Source organism: Macrobrachium nipponense, chromosome 45 (assembly GCF_015104395.2).
Source record: "Macrobrachium nipponense isolate FS-2020 chromosome 45, ASM1510439v2, whole genome shotgun sequence".
NCBI lineage: Eukaryota > Metazoa > Arthropoda > Malacostraca > Decapoda > Palaemonidae > Macrobrachium > Macrobrachium nipponense.
Genome location: NC_061105.1, coordinates 9,126,214 through 9,146,017, shown reverse-complemented (window position 1 = coordinate 9,146,017; position 19,804 = coordinate 9,126,214). Strand labels below are relative to the sequence as shown.

Here is a 19,804-nt window from a genome sequence, read left to right as displayed (position 1 = left end):
AAGTATTATCTAGCGTTGCTTCCGTCTGTTACAGTTTAGTGGGCTGTCTTCTAGGAGTGAATTTTTCAAGTAACTTCATGCTGCTGTCGGTTATAATAGAGCTGAGGTTATTTTAGGAGCAAGGAATTGGGTCGCGTCTGACTGCCGTCAGTTATTAATTATGGGTTGTGTATTTTTCTTACCGGTTTATGCTCTTCTAACCTGTATTGTTATTGCAAGCTGCTGCTGTTATTTCCACCTCCCCCCCCCCCACTCCACCCCGTTATCCAACTGTCTTGCGGACCCCAGTAGGAAATCGGTAGGAAATGTAGAAATTACAGTCGGTTGAAAATTACATTATGATTGTCAAGTAGCAGTCGTTACTTAAAATTCTTGTTCAGTAGGTAAAACTGCATAGAAAAACCGCAACTGCCATAGTCTAGGCCGCCGCGGATAAGTACCCTAGATCTACCAAAAGGGATGCATCCTAAGGTAACCTCTCCTGCCCTAACCTGCGGCTCTGGGTCCATGCATGTTTAGGGGGACTTTGTCCCTCTCCAGGAGCCCCCTAAGCTGACCCAGAGTATCATGCAATCCTGGGCAAAACACAGGAATGTATGCTGACCTAATCTAACTAACCCATCCTAGGGTGATGAGTCCTTGACCCAACACCTAAACCTTGATCTAGGTCACAGTCATTTAGCAAATGGCAGGGATGCATCCTAAACCAAGCCTTTCCTAACCTAACCAATGGCACTGGGTCCCTACTCGTCTATAGGGTCTAGGGGAAACGGTGAACCAGAGTATACTGAATTTTTTTTTACCGGTTTGGGCCTAACATTAGGTGAAAGCTGCTCGAAAACTGATCCAGTCGAAAATGTAGGCTTCAGTTTTCACATCTTGTTGACAACCTTCCCTTCTCCCATCTTGTTGAAAACCGTTCCTGTTCAGAACTTTAACTCATCCCCTTTCTAAAAAGAGACTCATGTTTTGAATTCCTATTTTGAACTTCGCGTTTACCTGACGAAACTCTGCCTCCTTTCTCCCCATCCCCTCGCAAAAGAGAGACTGAATTTAGGTACATCTGCTATTTGAAAACTCTCTCTCTCTCTCTCTCTCTCTCTCTCTCTCTCTGACAGCTGAATGATTCCATTTCCAGATCATAATTCTCACTTTTTTTTGCAGACATCCAAGCCGACAAAGCAACTATATTTCACATTTTGGCCGCCAGGTGTCAGGGCAATAAGCGATGATTTGACAGCTGCTGGATGAACGATTATTTTTCGTTACCTCTTAATCTACTTCATGCGTCACTTGGTTTCGATTTGAATTAATCCGCCAATTCCTTCAGAGAAATGGAAGCAAGTTCAATTAACTTGGCTTGTACTGTTTTTTTTTTTGCGTTTGTTTGATTTTAATTGGTAATTAAGTATCCTGTGGTCATTACTGCTGTGTATTTTGAAGTGATTGTCTACCTTTTAATTTTCCAAGGCTGGGAACGGTGCTGCAAGTGGTAATTTTGCAGGGTTAATAGTAATACCGGTTAATTTGTATTTGTTAGAGCACGAGACACTTAATTCTGGGTCTGGGACACCATTTATACTTGGTGCACAGTTTGATCGTTAGAAAAAAATTGTATGGCGTTAGTTCGTGTCGCCCCTGTGGCAAAATACTGTGGCATCAACCTTTATGAAAGACTGGAGATTTGGAATCATTAGAGATTATTGTAAATTTTTTAGTTATGGCCCATAGCATGTTTAGATGACTCCAGATGCTAAACTGGAGATGATTTGAATGCCCCTCACAGACGGTTGTGGTACGAAAAGTGGAGTAGTTTGATCTAAATAGAACAATTGTGAATGTCCTACTGCCCAAAAGTATCGGCCAGTATTATCATCATATTTAAGGCGTCTGGAATAGGCAAAAAATTAATTGACAGGACTGTCATTGCCCAGTGAAAGAACTGTGTTCCTATTTGCCATGACCCTTTCTCAGTATTATCCCGTGTACTAGAAAATCATTATCTGCAGCTTAGCGATGTGGATTTACATACATAATTGCTTTGGGTCTGATTGATAAATCTGCCTTTTAGATATTCATGTAAGCTCTGTAAACATCAAGGATCAAAGCATAATTTTTCCTTTTGCAGATTTGTTTGTTCAAGTGAGGAATCAGGGAAAGCTTTTCCACTCAACAGCAAAGAAAATCAAATTAGTGTTACTTGCTTCTCAAACTGAATGGTCAGCTTAAATGGCACTATAGTCTTAACAGGATTTAGTCAAACTCTAGCGTGTCCTCCGACGTTTAAACACGAGCTCAAGAGAATTCACACGTGACATTCAGCAGATACAAATCTCCTTAGGGAAGTGTTGAGGACGTTTGTTTACCTCCTTTTATTAGTAAGTTCCACGCAGTCGTATCTGTGAAATGTTCTCCCACAAAGCAAAATTGACAACACTAATAAACAGTCCCCATACATTTGTCATTTCAAAGTTGATGTAGGTATGTGCTCCTGTAGTAACTTTCAAATGGTAACCAGCCTTCATACTTTTGCCATTTCACAGTTGAAGTAGATTATGTACTCCTGTAGTAAGTTCCAAAACGGAAAGTGGTCCTGAACGTTGAAAAGGAGCCACGAAACTAGATACATCCCATCAACATACAGATGACCTCAGGTGAGTTTCAAGTTTGTTTTTATTTAAATTATTATATATTTTAATGATCACTAAAAGTTTCATAAAGTTTTAATGTTTGGCCAAGTAGGATACTATTAACCTGTGCTGAGAGATTGTCCTTTCAACTGGAAGGTTTTCCCCAAAAAGGGGTGACCCCGAAAAAAAAATGCAATGTATTCGAAAAATGTTAATGGCAGGTTTTAAATTCAGTTTATAATTGTCCAATTTAATCAAACTGACTTCCTTTACAAGAAGTCATCCAGTTTAGTTTAGATTTTGAATAGTCCATCTTATAAAACTAGAATTTTACGAAAGTCACCCTCCAGTCATTTCTGATGCCGTAGAATTAGTTTGTAGTTACAAATCCTGACTTAATTGTCCTTTTCTTTAACCCATTCAGGGTAGTGATGTTAAGTACGTCGTTGCTTGAACAACCAAGAATCTGTTTTCTAATCAGTGATCGTCTGAGGAACTGCTCCTCACAAAACTGGCATGATCCTTTTTGGATTTGTTGATGTGGAGATGACGAGCAGCTGTGCCAGAAGGGGTTTCCAGACAAGGAGACATTCCAGAGAAATATTCCAGAGCACAGCAGCTGTGCACAGCTTTCGGTTTGCTAGAACAGCATAGAAACCTTTTGTGATTGCTGCGCATACACAATTTTGGTGAGTTTCAAGTAAATTATTCTGGCCTAAATTTTAAATATGGGAAACCTCTTGACCATTTTGAATTCTTTGTAAAGGCTAAGGCTAGTTTGTGTTTTAAATTAAAAGAATGTGAGTTTATCGGCAATTTCTGTGATTATATAGTTTTTAAACTGAGCAGCTTTGAATTTTGTGCATCACACGACTCTGCAGCGATGCGTTCATGTGACTGATATGTAGTATGTTATGAAACAGCAGACATATTTTCGTAAGGTAATTCTTTTTTTTTTTCTCTATACAGCTAGCCATCCGAGGCGTCCTTGACCTGGGAACCACTTTAACTAGTCGAAATGGCAGTTGTACGGATGGAGAGCATTCCGCCAAATGCAGATAATTATACATTTTGTCTTGAGAAGAAACACGTCATTCTACTGGTTTGGCTCAGGTGAGTTGCAAACGCATTATTAAACGAGAAATTCAGTATTTCTTGCTACGACAATCAAGAAAGAGGTATTTCTACAGAAGCAATCCGCGGTGGCTTAGACTATGGCAATTGACTGATTCCTATGTTAATTTGAGTTACTGTACAAGATTTAAAAAAGTAATATCCATTCGGGCGGCTGTAACTAAGGCAGTAATTGACCTTTGAAAGTTACATAATAGCCGCACTAAACTCAAAGGTATATTAAGTTTAGTTCCAACCAAACGAACAAAATATTCCTTACAACCCTTGTAAGCAAAACTAAAATACATAGAAAAGGTCAATTGCCATAGTCTAAGTCACCGAAGAACGGTCCTATAGGAAGGTACCAAGTATTCGTTACGGTGAAGGCAATGTAAACACAGCTGCCATGTTTAAATTCCCCAACCACCACGGGAGCCATGTTCACTAAGGGGGTGGGGGGGTACGCACAGAGGGTGGGCGGGGGGGGTAAGGTGGAAGGTACGAGTTGTCTTAGCAGCACCCCACTGAATAGTAACATACCTTGACGCAACTTTCGGCGAAAGCCTAACACTCACTTTCCTAAAACATAATAATTAAGAATAATGTTTGGACCTTACCTTAAAGGGGTGGAGGGTACACAGCAGCAGCTGCTTTTAAGAATGCGTGGAGGGCGGGTCTTGGTTCCTCAAAATGCAGCTTGAAATAAGCAACAGCCAAGTACCCGACGAAGTTTATACATTCTCCTCCCGTATCTTGGAGTCGACTGAATGGGGGCAAAAGACCTGCTTTCTCAGGAGGCCATGGTCCTGGCAAAAACCGATTAGTCGATCATAATTACCTGAGTAAAAGCAGAAAAATCTTTGTAACTCATGTAACAATTGTTACATGAAGTTGGCAAGAGTTTTCCTGGTGAGGGGCTGGGGCGATCGTGAAGTAGATGCAGCAGGGTGGATGTCATGGCGGCAGATTCAACAGTGTTGGAGTTCTACAGTTAGGAGGTGGCAGGAGGCCAGACCGTAGAAAACAGGGTAGGAGAGGTGGGGTGGAGTAGTAAAAATGCTTTGATGCTATTGGTTGAGGCAGGGTGGGGCTGAGGTAAATGAACAAGCACTTAACAAGATAAGTTGGCAATGTTAAGGGTAATAAAAGTAAATGGGTAGTTAAGGAACTAAATGTAAATGTGGGATGGGTTCAAAATATGAAATAATACAAATACATATATAACGGGCCCAGGGGGGGGGTGGGATTTAAGTCCTGGGTGGTAAATGTGTAATAGGGCCTATAGTTGTTTTAATAAATACAAAAGACCAAATTAAACATAGGTTAGCATATAACAAAACTAATTAAACTTGTAGGGATGTTGCCTGACCAGGGTGGGGTTGGGGGTCCTGCGGTCAACCCCCCTTAAAGAACCAAACCAACCTAACATAACCTAACCTAAGCCAGGGGATGTAACCTTACCTAGTAGGGAACCTAACCTAGTAGGCAATGTTGCCTGACAGGGGGAATTTGCCCCCCGCCCCCGTACGCCCCCTTAAAGGCCTAACCTAACCTAGTAAGGAATGTAACCTAACCTAACCTAGTAGGGAATATTGCCTGACCAGGGGGCTTCGCCCCCCCGTACCCCCCTTAAAGGCCTAACCTAACCTAGTAGGGAACATTGCCTGACCAGGGGGGCTTCGCCCCCCCGTACCCCCCTTAAAGGCCTAACCTAACCTAGTAAGGAACGTAACCTAACCTAACCTAGTAGGGAAATACTAGGCCTAACCTAACCTAGTAGGGAAATACTAGGCCTAACCTAACCAAGTAAGGAATGTAACCTAACCAACCTAACCTAACCTAACCTAGTAGGGAATATTGCCTGACCAGGGGGGCTTCGCCCCCCCGTACCCCCCCCTTAAAGGCCTAACCTAACCTAGTAAGGAATGTAACCTAACCAACCTAACCTAGTAGGGAATATTGCCTGACCAGGGGGGCTTCGCCCCCCCGTACCCCCCCTTAAAGGCCTAACCTAACCTAGTAAGGAATGTAACCTAACCAACCTAACCTAACCTAACCTAGTAGGGAATATTGCCTGACAAGGGGGGCTTCGCCCCCCCGTACCCCCCCTTAAACCTTAAAGGCCTACCTAACCTAGTAAGGAACGTAACCTAACCTAACCTAGTAGGGAAATACTAGGCCTAACGTAACCTAGTAAGGAATGTAACCTAACCTAACCTAACCTAGTAGGGAATATTGCCTGACCAGGGGGGCTTCGCCCCCCGTACCCCCCCTTAAAGGCCTAACCTAACCTAGTAAGGAATGTAACCAAACCTAACCTAACCTAGTAGGGAATATTGCCTGACCAGGGGGCTTCGCCCCCCGTACCCCCCTTAAAGGCCTAACCTAACCTAGTAAGGAACGTAACCTAACCTAACCTAGTAGGGAAATACTAGGCCTAATGTAAACCTAGTAAGGAATGTAACCAAATAACCAACCTAAACTAACCTAGTAGGGAACATTGGCTGACCATGGGGGGGGGGGGGCTTGCCCCCATATTCCCCCTTAAAGGCCTAACCTAACCTAGTAAGGAACGCAACCTAACCTAACCTAGTAGGGAAATAACTAGGCCTAACGTAACCTAGTAAGAATGTAACCTAAACCTAACTAACCTAGTATGGAATATTGCCTGACCAGGGGGGGCTTCGCCCCCCCCGTACCCCCCCTTAAAGGCCTAACCTAACCTAGTAAGGAATGTAACCTAACCAACCTAACCTAAACCCTAACTAGTAGGGAAATATTGCCTGACCATGGGGGCTTCGCCCCCCGTACCCCCCCTTAAAGGCCTAACCTAACCTCGTAAGGAATGTACCTAACCTTTTTTTTTTTTTTTCCTCCAAACCTAGTAGGTAACCAAGTAGGGAATGTAACCAACTAACCACCCCCCCCCCCCGCCCCCCCCGGTATCCACCCTTGAAGAACTAACCAATCTAGCCTAACCGGGTAACCCCCTTCAAGGAAGTAAAATTAGTAGGTAAACCAACATATAACAAACTAACCCTAAGGGTATGTTGCCTAAGCCGGGGGATGGGATTCGGCCCCCAGTAGGTAAAAATGACATATAAACCTAACTTTGATGGGTGTGGAAGTGTAAAAATGTAAAAAGTAACCATACATAACTGCATAATAGTAAGGAAACTGGAAGGGAGGTGTAAATTGTAATGTCTGTAAAATGTGTATAAGGAATATATTTAAATGTAGGTTTTATAAAAAATAATGGCAAACTTTAATCTAGATATGGTATCAGTGAGAAATGCATTGTAAATGGTGTAACGTAAAGAGCCAGTCGTGAATACTGGAAAGGGGAGGGATTGACTTGTGTATAAATGATAGGGAGTGTGTATGTAATATGCAACGCAATGTGCAATTTCACGTAACAGGTAGGTATCGAAACGTCCTAAAACTGAGTTCTATATCAACACGTAGGCATTTTTAGGTGTCTGTCCTCAATTATAACATAATATTTCAAGTTATATATGGTGAAATGATTAGGTAGATTTATTTCAAAACAGTTATTATACAAATACTATGGAAAAATGAAAAGGAATAAACACTAGAATTCACATAACATGTTTTAATAAACAAATTAGGTAAATGCTTTTATGTAACTCAACGTATGGTTACAGCCAGGGTTCCTAGATGACACCACTACCAACCAGCCAAAGTCTACCATGAAACCAGCCAAAATCCCGCCAAATGGAAATCCAAACCAACCCAAATAACCGGCAAATATATGTGCGTTATATTTATCTTTATAAATGTATATTTTTTTTATCATATATATGCTTGTATAGCGGCATCATAGTTTTAGTTAGATAATATAAACTAATATAAGAATACAGGAAAAAAAAACGAGAATGAATTGAAATTGTTTTGAAATGAGGCTCGTTCTCTGAGAATCCGGCGGCCTGTTTTGTGGTCGTCTGGTTGTGTGTGTGATTTTTATTTTAATTAACCATCTACATATTTTGCTGAAATGTTACCAAGTTTTGTTTACTGAAAAAACCTATTCATTCTTCCCCAGATTTTCCTGAAAACCTTCAAAAATTCCCAATCTGGGGAGTTATTCCTCAAACGTGGGATCAGTGTTTAGCTCAAATAGAAAGTATTTGAAAAACCAGCCAAAATACCACTAACCAGCCAAAGTGAATTTTTACCCACCAAATTAGGAAAAAAAAGCCAAATTTGGTGAGAAACTGCCAAATCTGGGAACCCTGTACCACCCCCCCCCCAATCCTTCACTCAGTCCGGTAGCAACGTAGGGGTCATACTGTAACGTGTTTGGCTAAATACATGTATCCCTCCCGTAAACCCCCATTTCTTTCCTCACTAAGCAGTCTGAGTTTAGGCCAAAAGCTCCCTTACAGTTAGCGCATGCGTAGTAGGATTCAGTGTTGTGGTAGTAGTAGTAGTAGACGAATATGATGTGGAACGGCTCCACTATCGCTAGTTTTGTTATCTCTTATTCCGCCTGTATTTCGTGTTTTTGAAAGTGATAAATGTGGGAAATACCACAATAACACGGCAAAATCACCCCCAAGTGGTTTCTCCCCACCCAAAACCCGGTTCCCACTGGGGGTCCCCCTTACCGTAGGATAGAGTTAGGGTTTTGTCCCCACCCAAAACCACCCCGGTTCCCAATGGGAATCCCCTTTACCGTAGGATAGAGTTCAAAGGTAAATTAGAGTCGTCCGAATAAATATTACTTCATATTCTTGTTCAGGGGGTAAAACTGCATAGAAAAACCGCAACTGCCATACTCTGGGCCGCCGCGGATAGGTACACTAGATCTACCAAGAAAGAACTTAGTGGCCCTGAACATCTTTGTCTAACTGGCATAAAAGGGAAGTTGTGGCTTACGAATGCTTTCTCGTTAGCATATAACTAAATTGTTGGAAATTTATGAAAGTGACTATTTCTACTCTTATGGTCCGTTTAGTTATAAAGCTCGTTGTCAGTTTAGCAATAAAAACCAACTTCTTCGTTATCGTACAAGATAATTCTTCCCTAATGTATGCCAGGCCTGTACCGAGGGGGTGAGGGCGTATCGGCCGGGGGTTGGGGGTTGGGGTGAGTCGAACGACCACCCCCTAAAGCTTTCTGGAAGTCCATATTTAAAAGTATTTCATCTTGCACGTACCTATACATGCAATGACATTTATAATAAAAAACTCTGGGTACTGGCCTGTATGCACTTAAGTTTTCTTAGGAGGGTTGATGCTAAAATAGCCCATTTATAATGCTAGACTAAATGGAAGTGCAAGTGGTTGTCAATCTAATTACCAAATGTAAGTAATCTTGAAAATCATTAGTAGAGTTAGGGTTCTATCAGACTGTTCGACGAGGCTTTAACTACATCTTTATCTTGCAGTCGATCTCGCGAATACTGAGCCGAGCTGAATTAATAACTGAAACTGCAAAATGTCGAGATAACGTTCCTCATCATATAATCATAATCCTGTTAAAGGGAATAGCACAGAATGGAAGCCTGTATGCAGTAAAGGCAGAATCATAACGCATACCAGAAAGCCTCGTATTATAGTTATATTTTACATTTTATCACAATTTAAGCTTTATGCATTTTTTACACATCTAAATTTTATATAAAACTGAACCCAATTCTTTTTTCTGTCCTAAACACAGTGCAATGCATGTAAGTTTTTTTGGAAACGTTTAATGTCATGAAAACATTGCTTACAATTTCGAGTTTGCTTAGTGATAAAAAAATGGTAAAGCACTTTTTTTCCGTTGAATAATTTCGGATAATTTGAAATTTATATTCCTTTGCGTCTGACACAAAAGCTTTTCGAATAATTTTTTTTTTATTTTTTTTTATTTTTTCGAAGAATAATCCGGATACCGGAAATTATTAAGTCTTCAGTATCAACAGTATCAAGAGAATTGGAGTACAGCGAGCGAGTAAGTTTTGTAAAAGTTATGTCACAAAGCATAATACATTTATCCCTCTATTTTATTAAGACTCCTGGTATTTGTATTACAGAATCTACAAACTTTGGTTACAGTAATATATCTGCCGAGATTGCAGTAACATACCTGCCAAGATTACTATAATATATTTGCCAAGATTACTGTAATATATCTGCCAAGATTACTATAAGATAACTTCCAAGATTACTATAATATATTTGTCAAGATTACTATAAGATAACTGCCAAGATTACTGTAATATATTTGCCAAGATTACTGTAATATATCTGCCAAAATTACTATAAGATAACTGCCAAGATTAATATAATATATTTGCCAAGATTACCATAAAACAAATACAAAGATTGCTATAATACATTTGCCAAGATTACTACATCTGCCAGGTTTAAGATAATATATCTGTCATGATTACAATAATGTACCTGCCAAGATTACAATGCTGCTATGCCTGCCAAGACTACAATAATATATCTGCCAGGATTACAATGATATATCTGCCAAGATTATAATGATATATCTGCCATGATTACAATAATATACTTGCCAAGATTACAATGCTATGCCTGCCATGACTACGATAATATATCTGCCGAGATTACAATGATCTATCTGCCAAGATTACATTGATATATCTGCCATGATTACAATAACGTACCTGCCAAGATTATAATGCTATGCCTGCCAAGACTACAATAATATATCTGCAAGATTACGATAACATACCTATCAAGATTACCATAATATAACTGTCAATATTACAATAATATATCTGCCAAGGTTACAATAATATATCTGCCAAGATTACAATAATATAACTGTCATTCTTTAAGATTTCCAGGTGATTCAAGCAATTGTTTATCTTTTTTTTTACTTCAGAATTAACCTGATCTGCTGTAGTGAAAAAAATGAAAAGTACTACTACGTCTTAAATCACCATTTAGTCAGCTTCGTTATCTACTCAACTCCCCGAGATGGATGACAAAAATCCAAGGGCCTAGACTTGATAGATCCCAGTTTCTAGCGTTTTAAAATCTTTGTAATGAAGCACCGAGCTATTGGTTTCGGTTCATATCATTCCAAGCAAATTAATAGTTTGTATGTTATTGTAGGTGATATCTTACAGCAAATATTTTAAGATCGCCTTCAAATGGATTACGTTTCAACTTAGTGCTTCATATTTAATTATTCTATGGGGTGTAACTGGCAATATTATTTGGATTTGGTGTGTCAGCTTTCTGCAACTAACTGCAATATATTTATCCATGAATTGCTGGTAGCAAACAAGTAAATATTTTAGATATGTGTACGTAGAAATTAGGAACCATTACCAACCTTAGGAAAAATGACAGGCCTAAACTTGGTGAATTTGAACTCCGGAATCATATTCTGCAGTTTTCAGGGATTTAAAAAGAATAGGGTGTTTTTAATGATGGTAGAATTTCTTAGGTCAGAACAATTAGTTTTGAATAAGTTGGATTTCGCATGTTTCCATAATGATAGCCAGTGACTTGGCAGTTTTGTCATATGATTTGGATGCAACAGTCATTAAAATCCTTCTCTGGTTTTTATGTGGGTGTCATTAGGTGTGATCTAGGATTTTGATTTTTGAGGTTATATAATTGAGTATTTAATTTTCTTTTTAGTATCACTTTCATTGTTGAATAGGCTACATTATGAATACCATATAGCGTTCATTGTAGGATTTGGTAATTTAGATACACACCGCATTTACCCTGTGAAAATAATTAAACTCTGCTGAAGATTTCTATGGTCTAATCTTTAGATATTTATAATTTTGGACTTCGGTCATATGAATATAAGACTTCCAACTTCCTTGCAATCTAAAATCTATACTAAACCTTGACAGTCAGCCTACATCCTTCGGTTTTTAAACATGAAGGTAAATTGACTTCGAGCTGATGTTAAATCATTGATAACGTAGCTGCAAACTTAAGAGTGATGCAAGAAATTCTAGGAATTCTTTTAGTTGCTTCTGTGTACACTTCAATTGTCTTGCACTTCAGCCCCTCGAGTAGGTTCCTTCACGTGGTAAAGGGGTAAGGGATTCTGCCTTTAAGTTTGCGAAGGCTGGATCGTGACGGAACGCCTACAAAACTTTTGGTATTAACTTGCGTGGACATTTCCACTTTCGAAAAATTTTACTGCTAGGGTGAGTCTGGGAGGGGTTCGTTGTTTGGAGGGGGTTTGCATTCGAAGCTAATTGTGGGAGTTGGTTTGGATCCAAGAGATGGTGATGGGATTTCCCCATTTCTATCTTGAGGGCGGAACCATCTCCAGGGATCAGCCCATCGGAATCCAGGGGGGCCTGGTTTTTGGGATGGGACTCCTGGTTTTTGTCCGGAAGCTCACCATTATGTTTGAAGTGGGGAGTCGGTCCCCATTAGTGGGCGCAGAACTCCCAGTAGGCTGATTGGCTTATACCTGGGCCACTATAAGCATATTGGTGCTATCCCGAAAGGGTAGGGTATGGGGTAGACCGTGGGGAAGGAACTAATACGTGTGCCGTTGGTGGAGAATGTCGAACCCTGTCTAGTCCGCGATGCCTTGTTGGTCTTCCCAAGCAGTAGTTGTGTGTGTGTGTGTGTGTGTGTGTTTTCCCCCCTTTTTTTCTTTCAAATTCCCATGAATAATATGTCAAGTACATTGTCCCCTTTGGCACCGTTGACAAACTTAGGCTTGGATAAGGATCTCCCTTTGCCATCCCCAACCTCCTCCAATGAAAACATCAAAGATTCTTTGATTGCTACTACAAGCCCTTATGTAGTTCAGAACAGAGGAAAGAATAGCAGATTTAATAATAGAAATAAGAATGCTAATCCTGATATTGGAATTTTACTTGGATCTCAAGAACCTGAGACTTATATAATAAATATCTTTCTCTTGACCTCTTGACTTATCTATCACCAGTTCTGATGCATTCATTGACTTCAACTGGGAGGTGTTGGATGATCTATACGGTAGTGATCATTTTCCAATTGTCATCAGAACTGAGAAATATGAGCCAGTATACAGAATGCCAGGTGGTGTACCAATAAAGCAAATTGGCCCATTTTCCAGGAACTTGGTTATATTGAACTAGATGCAAAAGATATGCTAACAATAGGAGAAGCAGTGTTCTACTTAACAATGATTTTTATGTTTGCAGCAGAAAAGGCAATCCCTAAAACCAGTGGAAAATTGCATCGGGAGCCTGTTCCATGGTGGAATGTTCAATGCAAAATAAGACATAAAGCCATGAGAGCAGCTTTTACTAGGCACAGAAGACATCGATGTGCATGCTACTTGATCTCCTTTAAAAAGGCTCGAGCCAAATTCAGATGGAAAATAAAACATGCGAGACGAGAATCATGGGTACTTTTTATGTCAACAATTACCTGGAAAACACCCATGACCAAGATCTGGATAGTTAAGAAAATAGCAGGAAAGTACAATGCTAGTCCCCTCCCTGTTTTAAAAGTCGATGGTGACTTTATAACCAACCCAAATGCTGTAAGCAATGTTTTTGCTGAACATTTTGCAATGATATCTAGCAGGGATGAAAATTCTCCATTCTACCGGGAGAGTGTTAGCAGAGTCTGAAACACTTGATTTTACTTTTAAATCTGAATCATATAATATGCCTTTAACCATGGAGGAATTTTTATTTGCTCTTAGTAACAGTAAAAGAACTGCACCTGGACCTGATGAAATTTTATATGAAATGATCAAGAATACTTCAAAGGAAACTGAATTTTTCATTTTAAGTATTCTTAATAGAATTTTTAAGGAGAGTGATTACCCTAGTGTTTGGGAAATAGCGACAGTTTTACCCTTTGTCAAGCCTGGGAAAGATTCATCTGTCCCTACAAGCTATAGACCAATAGCTTTAACATCCTGTTTTTGTAAACTTAAGGAAAAAATTGTAAATTTTAGGTTGGTAAGGGTTTTAGAATCAAAGAAGATTATATCATCATCTCAGTGTGGCTTTCGCCGTATGCATTCTTGCACAGATGTATTGATACGTTTGGAGAATGCAATTTGTCAGGCGTTTGCTTCCAAGCAGCAATATGTGGCGGTTTTCTTTGACCTAGAAAAGGCTTATGATACTACCTGGAGGCATGGAATTATGGGAGTCTTGTATGAAATTGATCTGCGTGGAGAACTACCACTTTTTATTAAAGTCTTTTTAAAAAACCGTTATTTTAAAGTCAGAGTAGGTAGTACTCTGTCTAATTTGAAAGAACAAGAGGAAGGAGTACCACAGGGAAGTGTGTTAAGTGTCACTCTGTTTGCCTTAGTCATAAATGGGATAGCCTCAAAAATTCCAAAAGATGTAATGTCAACAATGTTCGTTGATGATTTATCTATTTCGTGTGCTGCATCTAAAATGTCTGTTGCAGAGCGAAAACTTCAGTTGGTAATAAATAAAGTTAACAGTTGGGCAACTGAGCATGGTTTTAAATTTTCCTCTGCCAAAACTGCTGTTATGCATTTCTACCGTATCAGAGGGGTTCATCCTGACCCAGATCTGTTTTTAAATGGACAGACTGAAATGTGTACAGGAAACAAAGTTTTTAGGCCTCCCCTCATCTTTGATAGCAGGTTAACATGGGAAGCTCATCTCAGGAGCCTGAAAGTCAAATGCATGAAGGCCTTAGATGTTTTAAAAGTCTTAGGTCATACAAATTGGGGGGCTGATAGAAAGCACTTGTTACATGTTTATAAAGCAATGGTTGGTTCAAAATTGGCATATGGGTCAGAAGTCTACTCCTCAGCAACCACAAGAAGATTAGATACTTTGAATGCAGTTCACCATGGGGGAATTAGAATTCCAACAGGAGCCTTTAGATCCTACCCAATATCTAGTTTATTAGTGGATGCAGGAAAACTGCCCCTAGATTTGATAAGAAAATTTGCCCTGCTGAAATATAGGTACCGCATACAGAGAACTCCTGAGTCCTTAGCCTACAATACTGTTTTTAAAGGCATTTTTTGTATTTATGAAAAATATGCTTCATATCCAAAGCCTTTTGGATACAGGGTAAAATGTGCATTAGAGGAGCTCAGTGTAATAAAAGGAAAAGGAATTCCAGCAAAATTTTCAAGATTCCTTCCATGGAAGTTGCCCTCTGTGAAATATTGTAAATGGTTTTCCAGTTGCAAGGCAGATTGTTCAGATGATATTCTTAAACAGAAATTTCTTTGTCATGCTGAAAAACATGATATAACTAGGCAAATCTTTACCGATGGCTCCAAATCCAGTGCAGGCGTTGGGTTTGGAGTGGTATACCCTGACAGTAAATGTTTGTGGTGCACTACCAAGTTGTGCTTCTATTTTTACTGCTGAACTTTTTAGCATTTTAACAGCACTAAAGAAAATTGTAACTTTAGAAGGAGATGATTTTACTATTTTTAGTGATTCCAAGAGTGCCTTGGAAGCTTTGGCATCTTTTAATCCAGTACGCCCTGTGGTACTGGAAATAACAGAGTGGCTGTTTTTATTAAAGCAAAAACAGAAGGCAGTTAATTTCTGCTGGGTTCCTTCACATGTTGGCATTGTTGGAAATGAACGAGCTGATGAACTGGCTAAGTCAGGTACATAAAAAAATCCAAGTAGTATAGCAATTCCTTGCTCAGACTACATTCCTGAAATTAAAAAGACAGTAGAATCAGTTTGGCAGTTTTATTGGACAATAGAGAGCAATAATAAAATGAGAGAACTTACTGATGTAATCAACCCCTGGCTTTATATGAGAAGACCGTCGGAAAGAGACTGCTGTATGTAGGTTACGGATCGGTCACACACGGATTACTCATGGGTTTTTAATGAAAAATGACCATGTACCATTTTGTGAGGATTGTCTAGTTCCCCTCACAGTAAAACATTTAATAGTAGAATGTCCCAGCTTAATATCGGCAAGGAACCGTCATTTTAACGTAGTTGGAAGAATGTAGCTTAAGCTGGATGCCATTATAGGAAGACTTTTTAATGAGGATAGCCTTTTTAATTATCTTCAAGAAGCAGGTCTTCTTGAAAAAATTTAGGTTAGTTTGGTCATGATGTCTGAGTTTGTGTATGTGTTAGTATGTGTCAGTGTATACTTGCTTTAAAGTCTTTTACTTCATAAAATTTTTATATACATAAAGTTGACCTCCAACTGATATAATATTTATTACCATATATAAAGTTTTAGTACTTTTAATATCTATTTATTTCAAAGAACTCTGTAGAATTTGGAAGTTGCTTGTACATATGTTTACAATTGATCTGAAATAGGTCTGTAGGTTGGATGGGTATTTCGTGTGTTTTTGGGTTCTCTGTAGTTCTCTGACAGATTTTATATAAACATATTTATAGGTTTTTAATTGACTTTTTCCTTTGCAATTCCTTTTAATGATACGGCGTCAATAACCTCGTTGTTGCAACGCCAGTAAGAATGAACAAATCAATCAATCATGCACTTCAGTCACCTGCAGAAGTATTATTATTAAGGTATAAGGAATTCCGTTCAATATTGCACGTGTCTCATTTCTATTTATTTTAAAATTTTTACCCCTAGAGATTTGTAAAAGTAAAAGTCATTTGAGTTTTTTGCGATTTCCTTGACGGCGAAATGAAAATATTGAGATATTTCCAAAATTGTACATTTTATCGAGTTACTCGGTCAACCTGAAGGATGAAAAATTTAATTCCCAATGCTCATACTCCAAGTTAATAGAAGCTCCAAGTGATAGCAATTGTTTTTAACTTAATTGAATGTTCAGATTTCATGCTGTCAGGTGGCATGTTCCACAAACTCTCAGTACGAAAGACGTGTATTTTTGTTTAGTATATCAGTATATTTAGCCTGTTACTATCGATAGGTGTTTTAAAAGTAACTGTTCTCATATAGCCCTATGGTAACCTTCGTAAATCGAAGTATGTACCCAAGTAGCTGAAGTGTCAGAGAATAAAAAAAAAAATCTATAGTTAAAATAACCCTGGGCAACTTGATATAACATTTAATCAGGATGAAGTGCAGGTAATCCCACAAGTGATCATCTTAGTTGGAGGCAGTTTGTGAAATGTTTATAATTTATGATGACCAGTAGTTACTCAATGTATTGCTATGTTAAATAACAGCAATTCTGTGTTGAGCGTTGCTACGATGCCGGAAATTGCTCTTCAGATATTTCTTGGTAAGGTTTTAATGAATATTGCTATTGTACTGTTATCTATTTTTTTTTATTGTCGAGCTTCTTAGACCAATACGTCTCTTAATTCAGGGGCTTATCATATCCTTCCATAGTTTAGTGATGGAAATGGTTAAATTTTTTCAAGTGACATGGCGAAACATCTTGTACAAAACTTCCTTGTATATACTTATTATTTTCTTTGAAGCTGTAGCGGGGAAAGCTTTGTAGGTAGTTGATTTTGATCCCTTTGTAGCCGAGTGATTTGTTCCTTGGTCACTTTCTGTTCTTGTGCTTTGCAATGCGGTTCTAAAGACTCTCCCTGAATGTATTCAGTTCTCTTTGTACAGTTAAAAGCAGTAGATCCTTTCCGTGCAATGTCGTTAGAAACAATTGCTGTTTCTGCCCAGATAATTTTGTCAAATTTTTCATATTTACCTTTTGTTTCCATCATCCTTTTAATTTTTTTACTGTACCTCCGTTCACATTCTCGTTCGTCCATCCTCCCCTCAACCCTCTCACACAATTGATTCAAAGTCCAACTTTCGAAGTTTTCCTCTTGTTAACCTTTCCAACCTCTTTTCTCTGTTAACCTCTGAGAGCTGAATGACCTCATAGATCCCAGTGGAGCTTTCCAACCCTTTTTCTCTGTTAACTTTTGAGAACTGAGTGACCTCATAGATCCCAGTGCTTGGCCTTCGTCCTGAATTCTATATTCTATTCCGTTCTATCACGCTTTAAATGATGTTAGAATGTCGTCGAAAGAGACAGAGAAACAATGTCGATAGGAATTAGTTTGTAGATTTACGTTGCGTGTCATTTGTTCAACCTATCAAAACATCTAGAAGATCAGAAAGACCAGTACCACGAAGCCTTACTCGTAGATTCTATAAATGGACCCTTGGATTTTGGGATTTTAAGTCGTGTCATCAGGTACAGAAAATAATTGAGATGTAAGATTAGATATTCATTTTGCCAGATTTAGCGCTCTCGTCATTTAGAAAGATTCTATACTCTTTAATTCCTGAAGGAATGAAGATGGGGACTAGACAAACTTATCTTCAGTGTCACTGCACTGCGAGAGAATGTCATTAAATAATAATAATAATAATAATAATAATAATAATAATAATAATAATAATTAATAATAATCAATAATCATAAATAATAATTAATAATAATGTAATAATATCTATAACTATAATAGATAATAATAATAATAATAATAATAATAATAATAATAATAATAATAATAATAATGCTCTTATTTACATATGCTACAATGGAAATTCAATAAGAAATATATCTATACCCAGTATTGAGGCTGTCCAAATGGGTAAATGCACTCTAGTACTAGTTCGACTACTAGTTCATTTCTCTCTCTCTCTCTCTCTCTCTCTCTCTCTCTCTCTCTCTCTCATGAATTCGTATTTACGTGCATTAACAGTCACCCATGTCAATATATTTACATACATGTAATTCTCACCTCTTTCTCGACTGAAGTCTCCATAGTGTTATTGCTAGCGAAGTTACCCACAGATTGTATTCAGTATGATAGGGCATTCGCCCAGGAATATTAAATTATGAATTAATAGTTTACTTGATTGTTTTTTCATCAGTTTTTCATCAAGGCATTTTTACCTAGAGGGCAAAATGAGGACTTGCTAATGTATGTAAGTCCACAATGATTATGCATCTTGTCTGTGTAGTATTATACCTTAAAAAAGCTGTTCATTCACTATATTTGTAACTGAAATAAGGACTTTTTTGCAGGGCAAATGTAATGTAAAACTGGAAATAAAGAAAACTCGACTCTGAGGCAGCATTGCCATGGCCGGTGGAGGGAGAGAGGAGCGCCCTCAGCAGCTGGCAACCAACCAGATTTCGTCTTCCATATTGAAGAGAATTCGAATCGCTGAATTTGTGGTCTTGTCAAATCAGTAACAGTGGCGTGATTACACATAAATCTGATGTCAAAAGTGCCTAAAATATACACAGTTCAAAGGTCTCCTTTCCCTCTACCCTCCACCCTTATGATATACCCCCTCCTCCCCCTCGCACTCCACCTTCCCCCTCCTCCTCCCACCCCTTGCCTTATATATCCGATAAAAAAAAAGACAGATGTAGAAAAAATTAAAATTTACGACCAATTTTACATCCTAGACAGAGAGAACGCATCCAACCGCCATTGGTCAGTCATGTACCTCAGGATTTTCGTAAAAGGACCATCTCGTTCCAGGTCCTTGTCGAACCGTCCAGTTACACAGAATCATTATTATTTTTCCCCTTTTTCTTCTGATTCTTTTTCTCTATAAACTTCTCTTTTGCTGTTGCGAAGGGATGAGGCGAAAGGACGGGGAAAGTAGTCGATGTTGGATCAGGCAGGATTTCTGCTCGTTTTGGGTGATGTTTTATTAGTAAGTGGGGTAGGAAGAGGGTCTCGAACTGATTCTCGTTCAGTTATGTCCTATTCATGACTAATACTTCACTTCTTTTAATACCAGCATTCCTGCGCTAATAATTATAAGTATTGCTAATGTATTATATCTATGGTGTTTCTGTCATTCTGTGGTAAAGTTTTGATATATATTATTATTATTATTATTATTATTATTATTATTGTTGTTGTTTTTTCTTCTTTTTTTGCTTTGATGCCTACTTCAGGAGGCTCCGTCAAGCCACCTCTTCCAACATTTACTCTGAGTAATTCAGCACTTTCTTCTTGCTTCCGTGTTCCATACCTTTCACAAACCTTCATCGTACAAGGAACCAGGTGCAGTTGGGTTCATGTGTATGGCTAGCAACTGGTCCTAGGAGCATCAGAAGCGAGGAACAGTGGGTCACATTGAGGCCAGAACACCCCAAACGGATCGTCGTCTTGTCATTATATTTCCTCTTTG

The 19,804-nt window shown here is 38.7% G+C and overlaps 1 long non-coding RNA gene across 1 annotated transcript in view; it reads left to right on the top strand.

The window, feature by feature from the left end:
- LOC135214094 (uncharacterized) overlaps nt 1-19,121 on the top strand; it is a 19,295-nt gene extending 174 nt beyond the window's left edge. The window contains exons 2-6 of the long non-coding RNA XR_010314258.1: nt 2,129-2,378; nt 2,544-2,654; nt 3,055-3,319; nt 3,600-3,743; nt 18,678-19,121. This is a non-coding gene — a long non-coding RNA (uncharacterized LOC135214094). The remainder of the gene's footprint in view (nt 1-2,128; nt 2,379-2,543; nt 2,655-3,054; nt 3,320-3,599; nt 3,744-18,677) is intronic.
- Nucleotides 19,122-19,804: the final 683 nt, after the last annotated feature.